The following is a 13,647-nucleotide window of genomic DNA, read 5'->3' on the forward strand; positions in this document are numbered from 1 at the left end:
CTATTCCACCATTTTTGTGAACAAGCGGGGCAGGCTGCACCGCCTGTTTCCCCTTTGGGTGAAGGTGCCGAGGGCACCGAGATGATCTCCTGGCAGGACCGGTGGGGCTTAGTGCCAGGTCACTTGGTTACTTGTTGTTTCTCCCCCTGTTTTTAGCTTCTTTAAAAGAAAAAAAAAGCCGAGCCCCTCTGAACATTACTTCGGTGGTGTCACTCCTTGGTGTACACAAGTGCTGTGGCGGGAGCGGTGACACTGTCTGCTGGGCCCTTGCGGAACCGCCACCCGCACGCTGCCTGTGCCTGCAGCACCGGCCTTGGCCCTCTGGCACCACCGTGAAAAACTGGCACGGGATGGGCAGGGATGCGGGCGTGAAGCGCCAAGCTGACAAAGTCTAAGCAAGAAAGAACCCCCCCAGCATTTAATTAAACTTGAGGAGAAAATGGCTCCAAATGAGCCGCTGCCCATGTGTGGTGGGTCCCGGGGGAGCTTCCCCCTCCCCGTATCTCCCACCTCATTCCCTGCCCTCCCGGGGTCCGTCTGCACGGGACGGTTGATCCCACAGTCACGGGGCAGCGCAGGCATTTGAGCGGGGCTGCCTGCGTGTGCCCGAGGAACGGAGGGACTGCGCTTCCACCGAGACAGCGTGCCCACTCACCGCCCGACCTGCCTCGGGCGCCCAGGCATGAGCCAAGCCCACGGCACCGACACCAGCACCGGGGCCTGCTGGGGGCCGTCGCGGCTGAACCCAGCAGGTGCATTGGCGTCAGACGGGGAGAGCAGCCACGGCGAAGGTTCCTGCTGTCCTGGGGCTCCAGAGGGACAAGGGACCGTGAGCAGCTGCCGGCACTTCCCTGCCCGTCGGTCTCCCTTAAAAAATGTATTTCATAAAGCTTTTTCCCCAGGCGCTGGAAATTTGTGTTTCAGAGGAAAACTCAGAAATTTTCCAGTACGAGGCAAGGCTCCTGGCCTCCTCACCTCTGGAGGATGCAGCCTCCTGCAAAGTTTTTGTTTTGATGTAGCAAAACCCCTGTGAGCTGAGGATAGGTATTAGAGCCCTTTCGTCTGTCAGGTCACCAGTTTGTGTCTCGAGGACTTTTTCCCAGTCTCCTGAACCAGCGACAGAGTCTTGGAGCAACTGTAAATGCTTTTTAAACTGTCCTTAACCTCTGTGCTGATTTGGGCTACAAGGAAGAAAATGGAAACATGCTAAAAGAACTACATATAACTCAACAAGGTGCCTATCGATAGAAGTTCAACACCTTTGTTTCCCTTAGGACACCAGACCACATGGAAGTGTACAAATAAATGCCTCTGAGAGATGCACAATAGGGAAGGGGGATGGGAGGAGGTTTCCACATGTGGGCATGTGCCAGAGTGGGAGCACGGGCACAGGGAACGCTGGAATTGCAAGGGCCTGACCTTACAGTTTGCTGCGATGGCACAAATCTCTTTGACGATTTATTGAGGATTATTTAACCACCTGCTGAAAAGCAGTTGTTCTGGCTGGACTCTCACTGACCATGTGAAACAGTAAGAGGGGGAGAAAAATGGCTGTGAAGGATTTGTGTTGTATTTCCATAGCGCTTCTAAAAAGTGAAATGGATTCAGTTCCTGCTGTGCTTAGGCTACCCCTCCACAGGGCAAAATCCTGCTCCGGAACAGTTTTGCAAGACTGAAAGCCCAAATCCTGCTCCTGTCCCCCTCACTGGGACTGGACCAGCTTTCCGCAGAGGTGCGTGTGGTTCCCACCGGTACTGGCGAGCTCTCAGCACTCGTGTCCGCACCAGCAGCTCCAGGAGCGAGCGGTTGGCTCTGGGCTGTGGGGGTCCAGCCCAGCCAGTGCCACAGGCTCAGCGGTTGCCATCAGCAGCTGGGCTGAGACCATGAAAAATGCGTCTGGGTCTGGTAAGCCAGAGGGATGAACGTCAGGGCAGGTGACGGGCTGTTGGCAAGCCAAGGTGAAGGCTCCTGCATGGCCAGCCCTGTTCCTGCCTTGGGGCTGCTCCTGCAGCATCGGGTGGTATCAGTCTAAAATGTTACCCTGCCGCGTGCAGCTTCTGCTTTCGGTGCTCTTGGTGGGTCTGTAGTTGTAACACCTCAGCGCGCTGCTATTATCTGCCAACATCCACCGGCAAAAGCGGAGGATGAATGCTGCTCCTGTCACCCCACACCTTCATGTTTGCAGCACCTGAGCTTGTGACCGGCAGCAGGCTGGCACCGGCGCACGCCTCAGGATGGTCACGGAGTGTTGCATGGGCAGATAATCCTGTGTCAGGTGTGGTGGGGCTGTACAAGCGCTTCCACCTCTTTGCTTTGCCCCCCTTGAACCCTGGAGCAGCGTTGCCTTAAGGCCTGACTCCTGCTCTGGTCTGAAGCGCGCCTGACAGATGGATTTTAACATCGTGACCCCTCCTCAAAGAGCTGGACTAAGTGTGTGCTTCGCTTGAAATGTTGAAATAGTATGTTTATGCTTGTCAGGAAGAATAAAATAGCTTTGTAACTTAGCAGAAGCTTGCACCGTGTTTCCCTCAGCGCTTAGCTCTGCAGGCGCTGGCAGCAGCACAGCAGCTCCGCGTTAAAGGAGGATGTCGCTCGGGGTTAATCAAGGCAGGGCGCTGGGTGCTGGCTAAAGCCTGAGGTCTGCAGGGACCCGGAACGGAGCTGGCACAGCGGGGAGGTCCCTGGTGGTTTGTGCCTTGGGGGGGCTGCAGCCCCAGAGGCACTGGGCTGTGCGGGGCACATTGGCACGAGGGTGGGCTCCTGCAGAACGAGCTGCTGCTGGGGCTCCGTGGGAATAGCGCCTTGTTTGTGTTGGGAAGCGGAGAGAGAGCTCCGTCGTCTGCCAGAGCAGCCGGCATGGCGGGCTGAGGGCACGCACGTGGCACGTCAGGGTCAGCAGTGCCCGAAGGATGCAGGTGCGACCCAAACCAGTCTTCAGCGACACTGACCACCACGTGGTGCCTTTAGGTGCTGTCATCCTCACCTGAGAGCTGTGATTTTAGGAGAAAGGCTGGTGCTGGCTGGTGTGCTGGGGTGAGGTTTGAGCACCAGGTGGGTGTGCGGTGGCCGTGGCTGCCAGTCAGGCTCCGTCCCGCTATGAACAGCCGGAACGGCCCATCAGCAGGTGCCAGATTCCTCCAGTCTCAGTTCCTTTTGTTCGCCATTGCTGTTTTCAGCTGATCATCAACTGATTTCAGCGTCTTCCTTCTGTGTCGGCCTGCTCAATGAATGAGCAGCACCAAGACACCCACAGCCCTTTCCCACTGCAGGGACCTGTATTTCTTGCAGACACCTCTGCTTCCCCAAGACCTCAGTGCACACTTGGGCATCTCGCTCCTCTCTCTGCTTCCCTTCTAACCAAACCCTAGAAATACCACTTCGTGTGTCGTGGCCAGCAGAGGTGCAGAGGGCTCTGCAGAGCCCCTGGGTGGGCAGGGACGCACAGCGCAGACCCTGCAGGTTTGCAGAAAGCTGGAAATATTGCATGTGGCTGGAGCCCTTGTCCCCAGGGCCATCCTGGGGGTGGCTGCTGCAGCTCTGCCCTACCTGCCGGTAGATGCAGGCATGTGTGGGTGCTGGTGCCAGCCCTGTGAGGCTTTCTGCCCCTGCACATCCTGCTCTCAGGTGCTCTCGTCATATTTTTGGCTGAGAGGAAGAACTTGTGGCTGATCTGTGGTTAGAGCAGTTGATGTTTCTGTGTATCGCTAAATCATAATTGCTGGGTTGGAAATGATAGAACATTAAAAATTAAATGCCCATGTGGGTTACGCTGGGGGACAGCACCTCCCCACATGTGGCTGGTGTTCACCCCTGCAGAGGCATGGGAGGGTCTGGAGCCGGTTGATACGTGGAAAAGCCTGGTGATGTTAAAACTGTGTTTTGTTACATTGTGTATTGGTAGATAAGGTCTAATAGCTTTTATTTGCTCTTCCCTGGCAGACCTGTGGTGTATGAATATTAATGCCTTTCACACAAATATGGAGGGTTTAGCTCTTTTCTAGGTTACGGCGCACAGAGCTCCTTAGGTGGGCGCAGGTGACGTGCTGCAGAGGTGCATCAGGAGCTGCACCGAGCGACGGCGAAGCTGGGAACTGGAAAACTGCCAGCACCTCCCTCCTACAGTGACCAGTCCAAAGGAAAAAAAGGCTGGAGGTGGCCAGAAGTGCTCGAGGCAGTGCCCGTGACTTGCCGGGTTCAGGTGCAGAGGCCAAGAGTGAAACCTGTTGCTTTTGGGGCTTGTTTATCCTTTGCCACTGTCAGGTGTCACTACCCACCTGTAGTTTTGCTAGGGCAAAGCTTTCTAAAAAAAAAAAAAAAAAAGCATTTGATTAGCTTAGTTTGCAATGTTCATGAGATTTTTCAAAGGTATTTCCTTTTTGAAAAGTTCTAACGTGTTTGTTTTGCAGATGCAGCTGCCCCTTGCTGGCTTCCTCCCGGAGCAAAGACCACCAAGGTCCACTCACTTCTTGGTTTTGTAACCACACCACTAACGGCATTGCTACAGCTGCAGGGCCCCGCCAGCCTGCAGCTTCCTTTGCGATCTGGCAAAACTTGCTACAGTGAAAATGAAATACCTCAGCGGTGACGGGGGTATTTTGTTCTTGCAACGTTTCCTACCAGTGCCAGAATCTCTGCAATGCGAAATATTCTCTTACAGTCAACATACTCTAAATCAAGCTTTAGTAGGACAGCTTGTTAAAAGGCACAAAATCTTTATTTCATATCATTCACACACACAGTGTAAACTTCAGGTTTGGTCCCGTGGTTCCTGCAGTAAATACCTCCCTCCCCAGCCCCTGTTATAAAGCACTAACAGGTCACACCTGGTGCATAGTACCTGGTGAGAAGAAAATCAGAACATGTCTCTGATCACCACAAGCCCATCAGCAAAACCTTTTCCTCATGTGTCTGATGATTAGCCAGCTTCCTCAAAAAGGATCTGCAGCCGACATTAATCAGCATGGAATGTTTGCTAATTGCTTCTGCTTTAAAATAAATACAGATATACCTGTGGAAGCAAAAGAGGAGGCAGAGTTCCAGCTGAAGCACTGTGGGTGCAGCAGCATGTGGTGGTGTATTGCTCCCAGGAGCTTTTGTAGTGTGTATTTGTTTTGTCACTGCACAGCAATGTATCTTCTTTAAAAATTTGATTCCTGAAACTTTATACTAGTAAATAGTCTTTGATTTGAAGCTCTTGGTAGCAGAATCAGTATTTACAGTATTTTTTGCAATTTATGCTGTTCTGTTTATGCAAAAAATACTCCTGCTCCATTTGAGGTAGGAACAAATGTGATATATTCCATGAGTTTCCAGCAGATGAAAGAAGTAAGATAAGTAAGATTTAAACGTAAGCATTAGACAATTTCCTAATATGACTGCTGAAACAGTCATATATGGCAGATACTTTTGAGTACCTCAGGATTCAGCATATGTCATACAAATAAACAAGCATTATCTATTGCTTCTAAATTTCCATTGACATTAATGTTCTTTTCTGACGGACTAACCTGCCTTTATTTTAAAAATAAAAACAACCGGTGAAATTGGTGAAATGGATTTGCTGATACAGAATTATGAAAATGAGGTGTGTGTCTGTATATATATGTGTGTGTATGCACACACACCACTCGGTGAAGTTACTCGTCGTTTTTCTGACTTGCCTTTGTACGTTTCTAGCTAAGTTACATTTCTGAATACAGCATCTGTCATTAGTTTTGTGTTGTAACTTTCCCTCTCTGTGCGTGTTTGTATCAGAAGTCAGAGCAGGCAGAAGCCAGGCTGTTCCAATTTTGAGACTGCATCATAAACTTTTAGCACAACAGAAATATAAATAGTATTCAGTCAATTAGAGGATCTTCTTATCTCAAAAGCATTTAAATTGTAACCGGGAAATATTAGCTCACTGCACGTAATACATTTCTAATTGCTAGAAAACATTTTAAAACCCTTTCAGATGTAGGTTTTAGGAACAAGTATCTCATGGGGACAGACTCCAGCATTTCCAAATAGTCAGGGCTGACAAAATGAAATACAGGCTGTTACTCTGCAACTTCTGCTAGATGAGGAAAAATAACTGAGCATTTGTTACGCAGTCTTCAAATTCCAATAAAGCCTTATCTATAGCGTCTTGTGCTCTATTATGCAGTATCTGTGTTGGGCAATTAGCTAAAGCAGACATTTATTTTCGCTTTCCATTAATTTGTAGATAATTGCGTCTCCCAAAATTAACATTAGCTGTAGGAAATGGTGATGCATTGTGAAAGCCCAAGCCATCCTATCCCTTTTTTAGGGCCAGCCTTGACGTCCCGGGGTCATCTCTGCTTGCAGAATCAAGTGAAGGAAGGACCATCCTGTTTGCAGCAAGCAGCTGCTGGACACGTTTGGATGTTTCAGTGGTTTTGAAGTGGCAGTGGCCACACAGACAAGAAACCCCATCTCAACCAAGTGAGTGTTTTCTCACTTGGAAGAGGAGCCAATATTTTGGCAGCTTCTGGAGCTTTTACTCCGGAAAAATGCACACACCAAATGCCTCAGGCGGCGGCCGAGGGCTCCAGCCCCGCTCGGAGCAGGACCAGCTCTGAAGCAGGGTCAGGTCAGGCAGTGCTGTGTCCCACCAGGATGGGGGGTGTCCCCCGGCTGCCAGCCTTCCTGGTGGGGGCTCTGGCCTGTGCCCCCTGGGTGCCGCAGGGGCGAGCCCAGCTCCGTGCAGCAGGCGGCAGCGACTGGGGGCTCTGCTGGAGGCACCACTGCCCTACGGATGGCTCACATGGCAGGAGAACCTACTGATTTTGTGGCTGGGATCAAATGATCTATGGAGAGGCTCTGGATAATTTTATGGGACATCTTTGTTTCTTCTGATGTAGAAATGTGTCATTTTCTATAAGCTCACATTTTGTAGCAATAACATTTTTCCCAGGGGTCTTTTTTCTGAGGAACTCTGCTACAATTACTTGAAAGACTTTTTCCATTTTCATATTTTTATTTTAACAAAATTTTTCAATAAAACATAGTGGTAATGATTGCTACCCTTTTGTTGACCACTGCAAAAATTTCAGTGGCTGCTATCAGTGTTTTTATATTAATCTGACCAAGAAATTTAATTGTTTTGTAATGATTCTTCAAAACCCAGGATTGTTCTGAGGTCATGCACAAAGGACTTGGTCCCAACCAACACAGTGGCTGGAGAAAATGAATAGCTCTCTGCAAAGACAGCTCGAGCTAGTGCTGCCGGGCGACTGAAGGCTCTCGGAGGTGCTCCCGTTCTCTGCTCTGCCCGTTTTCCACCCCTGCCCCTGGAGCGCTCTGCCCCCCACTCCCTGGCCCCAGGCAGGGCTTGCGGTGGCGATTGCAAAACTGCAGGCACATTCACTATTTATGCCTCTGTCATTAATTAATCTTTCTATGAGTTTCCTTTGGGGAATGATATTTCTTACATGGGCCACTGGCGGCGGGGAGAAATAAAAAAAAAAAAGAGAGAGTGCCTGGGATGGTGCCGTGGTTTTAGAGCAAAGTCTGAAACTTAGGGCTGTAACTGTGACTTTTTTCTTTTTTCATTCAGTGCATACAATTCAATAGTCTTCTCTATTGAATTATGTCTCAACAGAGACATCAGAAAAATAATATCTTTGTAGTTTTGTAACTCTTTTTACTAAAGACTTTTTACTCGCTTGAATTTATATGGAAAATTAATTTTAATCAAGAGCAACTAATTGTTAAGACCATAGTGTTGCCTGGCAAGGTTTGACTCAGCCTTATTCACACTTGGGCTGGAAATGAACAGTTTAAAGGGAACTTGCCAAAGGAGGGAAAGCATTCTTTGCATGAGGAAAAAAGAGTGTCTCTAAGATCTGAGGAGGGTGGGAAATGAGACGGACATTATCTAGAGGACGGTGACTGCCATGCCTCATGCCTCTTACCGGGGCGTGTAGCCACTGGGGATATTTTATCCACTGCTACCCTGGACAGCCTCCTCCCCTTCTCGTTACCTGCTGCCAAACCACGCCAAGAGCAAAGTTCTGGCACTTGCCATGATTTAAAAGAAGGATATGTCAAACCCAGCTTTTGGAGGCATGCTTTCAATAACTTCCGCCTGAGCATTGCCTACATGAGGACAGGCTGGACACTTAATTTGTCTTGAGTTCAAGGCTATGCGGGATCTTGTCTCACTTAGGCTGCCTCTGTTTGAGTAGTGGGTTATGGTTCTGATGTTCCTCCCCTTCCCTCCACAGAGATGCACCTGAAGTGGCTGTTTGAATGTAACACACACACCCCCAGGCAACAGAGACGAGAAGGATCTGCTAGTGCCGAGGGTATGTATTTTACGTTTTGCTTTACAATGCACTCTGCTGACAGAACCTGGAAGTAGTGTTCTTCTACTTGTTTTGATACTTGTTCTTGTACTTACTCTGCTTTGTTGCTCCTTCCCCCCACTTATCCTGGATGTGTTGTATTTTTTCAAAACGCCAGTCTCGGCGTGCATCGGCACAGCCTAGATGCACCAGCGTGTTACCCTGCAGGTCAGGATCTGCCTTCCGTGCTTCACGGCAGCCTTGGATTTCTCATTGCTATAAGCACAGTAAACTCAAATTTAGTTCTAAAACTTTATGTCCTCAGGTTGGAGACACGTTTCTTTCTAGCATCCATTCTACCTGGTTTCTTTAATTTTTCTGTATAAAATTCTATGGCTTTCTCTTTTAGAATTGTGTATCCAAGGCCTGAACAAGAAACTCAAGGTATTTGAACTTTGCAGTGCTTCTCCAATCCCAGTTAAAATCCTGATACACTAATTCAACAAATTTTCTAATTTTAAATGCTTGGGTTTGACACCCTCTGGAACAGTACCTAATGCTGTTGCTTCTCCATCTCCCTCGGTTCTTGTGGCCACAGAAATGCGGTGCGAGGTAAATTAAGGGAACGTGATTACAAGGACTTGTGAAAGATCCGGTAGTCACCAGCTAAACTGTATCATAAAAAGAACCGAAGTCCCTGAAAAAGCTTGGAAGCAAAATGGCTATAATTAAAAACTGAAAGCAACGACTTCGTAAAGAAGTAAACGAAGAGGCGGGCTCTTTGTAAATGATGATCTAAAAAGTGTTATGGGTTGTGAGACCTCATTTCAAATATATTCATTAAATAATATTTGAATCATTTAACAGTTTGAACTCTACTGCACTGCTAATATCTTCAGGGGATTTCCCCCCCCCCCCCCCAGTAACAAAGAAGTCTTTGTTCCTGCTCTGTGCTTGGGCTGTGCCTTGGATATGAGTTGGAAACCCGATAGCCTGACAGCGCTGCAAGGCTGGAGTACAATGTGAGTCTGCTTCGGGATTAAATCAGGCCTTTTGTAGAGGGATGCTGAGGGGCCATGTGATCCTGGAGAAGGATGGGTTATGGATGGCAGGAGATGTTTAACCCTTTGTGCCTGTGGCGGGGAGCCAGGGGGGGGTTGGTGCTTCGAGTCCTTGCGGGGGAGGTGGTGGTTGGCGCAGGGGTACCCGGGGCTGCTGCATGTGCCACTTGTCAGTAATTCCTGTCAAAAAGGCAAATAACGCCTTACCTGGCGTGGATGGAATCCAGCCCCGTGCGAAGGCCCAGGAGGAGCTGGGATCCCTGTCCAGGGGGTGTCAGGGCATCTCCCCACAGCCACAGACCCCCTCAGCCCGCTGCCTGCCCTGCCTGCCGGGGCTGCCGTGCTGCCCACCGAGAGCCCACTGCATTGGCACGGCTCTTCGCCCTGCGCCTGGGCAGAGGCACTGGGGGGTTTAACCTGGACAAAACAGGACGACGAGCCAAGGCTCACCATCGCGAGTCATTCTGTGAAATCTCGTGGAGTAGCGTGATAAACAATAAATACAGGAGGGTCTACTTGCCGGTGGCTTTGCATGATATGGAGAAATAGTGTGAAATGGGGACGCTTAACACGGACTGTGATTGTATATGTCTACTCAGAAATGTGGGTATGGTCACCATCGCGAGTCATTCTGTGAAATCTCGTGGAGTAGCGTGATAAGCAATAAATACAGGAGGGTCTACTTGCCGGTGGCTTTGCATTCTGGGCACCACGTTCTCAAGCGTTCCTCTTGCCCGCAGCTTGCTCCTCAGCCGAAGCTGGGCGGTTCAGTGGGCGTTAGGTGACAGTGAAAAGTGGGGATGCTCCGCTGTGGGTCCCTGTGGGAGGTTCTCCGGGAGACACCAATCTGGTCCACGCTAGGTGAGTTCTGCAAAACAGCGACATCTGAAACTGCATCCGACAGCCCCAGCTGCTCCCCCAGCACGGTCCTGCTCTGCCTGGGCAGGAGGACACTGTCATGCGAGTGACAGAAGGGAAGGACTTGCAAATGCAACGTGTAAAATGCCACGGGATTTTGGGATGTAAAAAGGAAGCGCTAAGGTGAATGCTCTCATGAAGTTAACACTTGGGGAAAATGAAGTCATCAGGACTTTACAAAACAGCCTCTGCTTCTCTGCTTTCACAATAGCACAATTTGTAAGACGATGAAAAATGAATTAACTTTAGTGGTTTGCTGGCATCACCCACAGTGAGCTAGACTTTCCAGATGCTCAAAGATCATTCCTGCTCCACCAAGCTTACATAAATTCCCACCTGGTTTAAGTTTAAGAAAACAACAGAACAAAGTCGATCATGCAAACTCCATCATAAAATACTGAGGAGAGTTAAATACCGATTATCCGTATAAAGAGGTACTATTTTTTATTTATGTTTCACTGAGTTATTTTAGGAAATATAAAACTTCTAGTGTTCCTGCAGCCAAACTAATTATTTTGTGCTATACCTGTGATCTAATTTCTTTTTTCTGCCCACTGCAACCAAGTGTGTAACCCTACGGTGTGTGTTTTAGAGATGGGAATTTGAAGGGGGGAAAAAAAGCCCACAAGGTACATATACTGTAGTACAATTGTCATAGACGGGGAAATTTGCTTTAGTGTTTCCTAGTGGTTTTACTAACTGTAATCTCAATTTTGTAAAATTTTAGCACTAGCCTGTTTCTTAATGATCTAAATTGGAAAAATCTAAATGTGTCCAGCATGTACACCCAAGTGCCCCATATGCTGTAAAGGTTTTCACCTAAATGACATAAATGGGACCTAATATACTCGATGTAAAAAAAGCTGTTTGCAGCAATGGAAAAACTTACGAATATTGTGAAAATACCATGATCCATACTGATCTGCCTGAAGAATCAAACAGGGAAAATACACAGCTTAAGGTTGCAGAGATGCAAAGAAACTAAACCAACCTTGCAGAGAAAACAAACGGGAAAATCCTTCTGAAGGGCTGAGTTCTGGAATTGCTGCCGGCTCCGCAGGAAATGACTGGAACAGTTTTAGTCCCTTAACTCTTATTATTCAGTTATGCATTTTTTAAAATGGGAAGCAGTCAAGTGTCTGAAGGAATTTGGTTCAAACTTTCCAGAAAACAACATGGTTGGCAAAACTAAGCATAAAATATTCACATCAGTGAGGCAAACTTTTCAGAAACTGAATACAAAGCAGGTTTTACAGACGAAATTGTCTTTAATCTCAATTACGAAATAGTCACCTCCAGCCATTCAAGCAGGGAAGGACACAAAGCGACAGAGGAGGCTGGACTCCCGGACAGGTTTCCACCTTTCAGTGCACTCCCCAGTGCCTCCCAGCTCTGGAGGCCAGCAAGGTGGCTGCCCCTGAGCAACCCCCCCCCAGAGCCGCCAGACCCCCGTGTGACACAGCCCTTTGCCCGCTGCAGGCACAGCCTGTGCCACACAGGGCCCAGGGAGCCCCTGCCAGGGAAGAGCACTGCCGTACCCAAAACTCAGCCGTTTTTGGGAACTAAAGCAAGTGCACACAAGTAAACATCGTCTCCTCTGCAGGAATGCCTGCCCTCGTGCTGCTGCTCCGCCTTCGCCATGCTGTCACGCTCATCTCATTATTTCATATATTTCCCCCCCGAGTTGGTCCAGTCACCATGTTTGCTATAACTTTGAGAGAGAGGAGATGCAATAGTTTCCCTAACTTGCAGACAGAAATGTTGAAAACCTTTCTGATAATGTCAGCCACCAGGCGCAGAGACCCGCCCTTCAAAATATTCAAAGTCTTTTCATTGAATATCCCTGCTAGGAGCAGCAATCACTGCCAAGAAACAACTATCGGCTTTTTTTGCAAAGTAACTGTTGGGAGCCCATGCTCTAAAGACAGGAGTCATTGCTTCGGCTGGTACACAGGAGTCATCGCTTCGGCTGGTACACAACGTGTAGCAGCAACCAAATGCTTTTTTGTATTGTTCCAGATGGCTGCACTACCAAACACTGCACGGGCTATTTGGTAGCTAAAATTTATATACACCTGAAGCCTGACATATGAATGAAAAGGTATCCTTACAGAGCTGGGGGTATAAACACCACCGAAAGTAAGCTGTGGTTTTGCTCCATGGAAGGCTTTAAAAGGCTTGTCGCTAATGGCTAGCCGAGCTGAAGTTTTGCTAGCATATGGGCTTGTTTTGTACAGTTTATGTGGTGGTTTCTTCGTTAGATTCTCAGTGGTAATGAGCCCACACAGTTGATTGCTGCAGGGAGAAAAAAATCATTCTGAATAGGTTTGCTGAATAATTATGAACTGAGCTGAACTCTTACATTTGCTTACTAATTGTATGGTTCGTGATGTTTTATGTATGATGCATTCATTTTGTTAAAAAGGAATTATTTTATTTTTTTTTTTTGCTGAGCAGCAACTTTTCTCAGTGCAAGTTAAACTGGCACAGTGGAAAGAACTGAATTCAAGTCTGATGAATTGATGTTGTTTGAATTATTTTTTTAAAAAACCTCAGCCCCACCATTTGGTGTTCAGAGCTTGCAGTATGAAACCCCAAATTGTGCTATTGTCTTGAAAGTCGAAATAAATGAATCCCCTCAACTTTGGATTTGGCAGGAGTGATTACTATTGTTAATTTAGAATATAATCCCCTGCAGCTACACTATTTAAATAATGCCTTTCCCTGCTTCCCCCAAGATGACCAAAGACTGAAAGTAAAAATATATTTTGTAAAATACACTTTTCAGTACTTGGTACAATTTGAGAGAGGCTCCCTTCTACTCAGCTGGGTGACTGTGACCCGTTGCGACCAAAGTGCTCCCGATGGTGCTGGTCACGGTCCAGGGGCAGCCTCCGGCCAGTGCTCCCCAACACTGGGAAGCCAGGAGGTGCACGGCAGGTTGCCAGCCCCAGGGCGCCTTTAGCCAGAACATGTTCCAAGTTAGAAAGCAGGGTTAAGCCGCCTTCTGACATTTAACAAACAGTGAAGGTTTACACCACGGGCCTGTAGAATGCTGCAGCTAGTATAGGACCTTGCCATTTTAATCACTGTTTTTACTGTCAAAATATTTAGGCTGATACTATCTCCATATTTGCCATCGGCCAGTTATATGCCGCTGCTGAGCTGCAGCTGGATCTGGGCAGCGCTGCCGGTGAATTACTGTGCCGAAACCTCCAGCCTGGGAATTTGCTCCGGGCAGTCGGTGTTGCCTGGGCTGGCAGTGGAGAAGCAGAAGAGCCTTTGGGTGAAGCAGCCCGGGAAAGGCACTAGCAGCTGCTTGGAGAACCCAGTGGCCAGCCTCGCCACTGGCCCTGGCAGGGACACCTGCAGCTCCGGCC

Source organism: Falco punctatus (assembly GCF_963210335.1).
Source record: "Falco punctatus genome assembly, chromosome: 1".
In the NCBI taxonomy this organism is placed as follows: Eukaryota; Metazoa; Chordata; class Aves; order Falconiformes; family Falconidae; genus Falco; species Falco punctatus.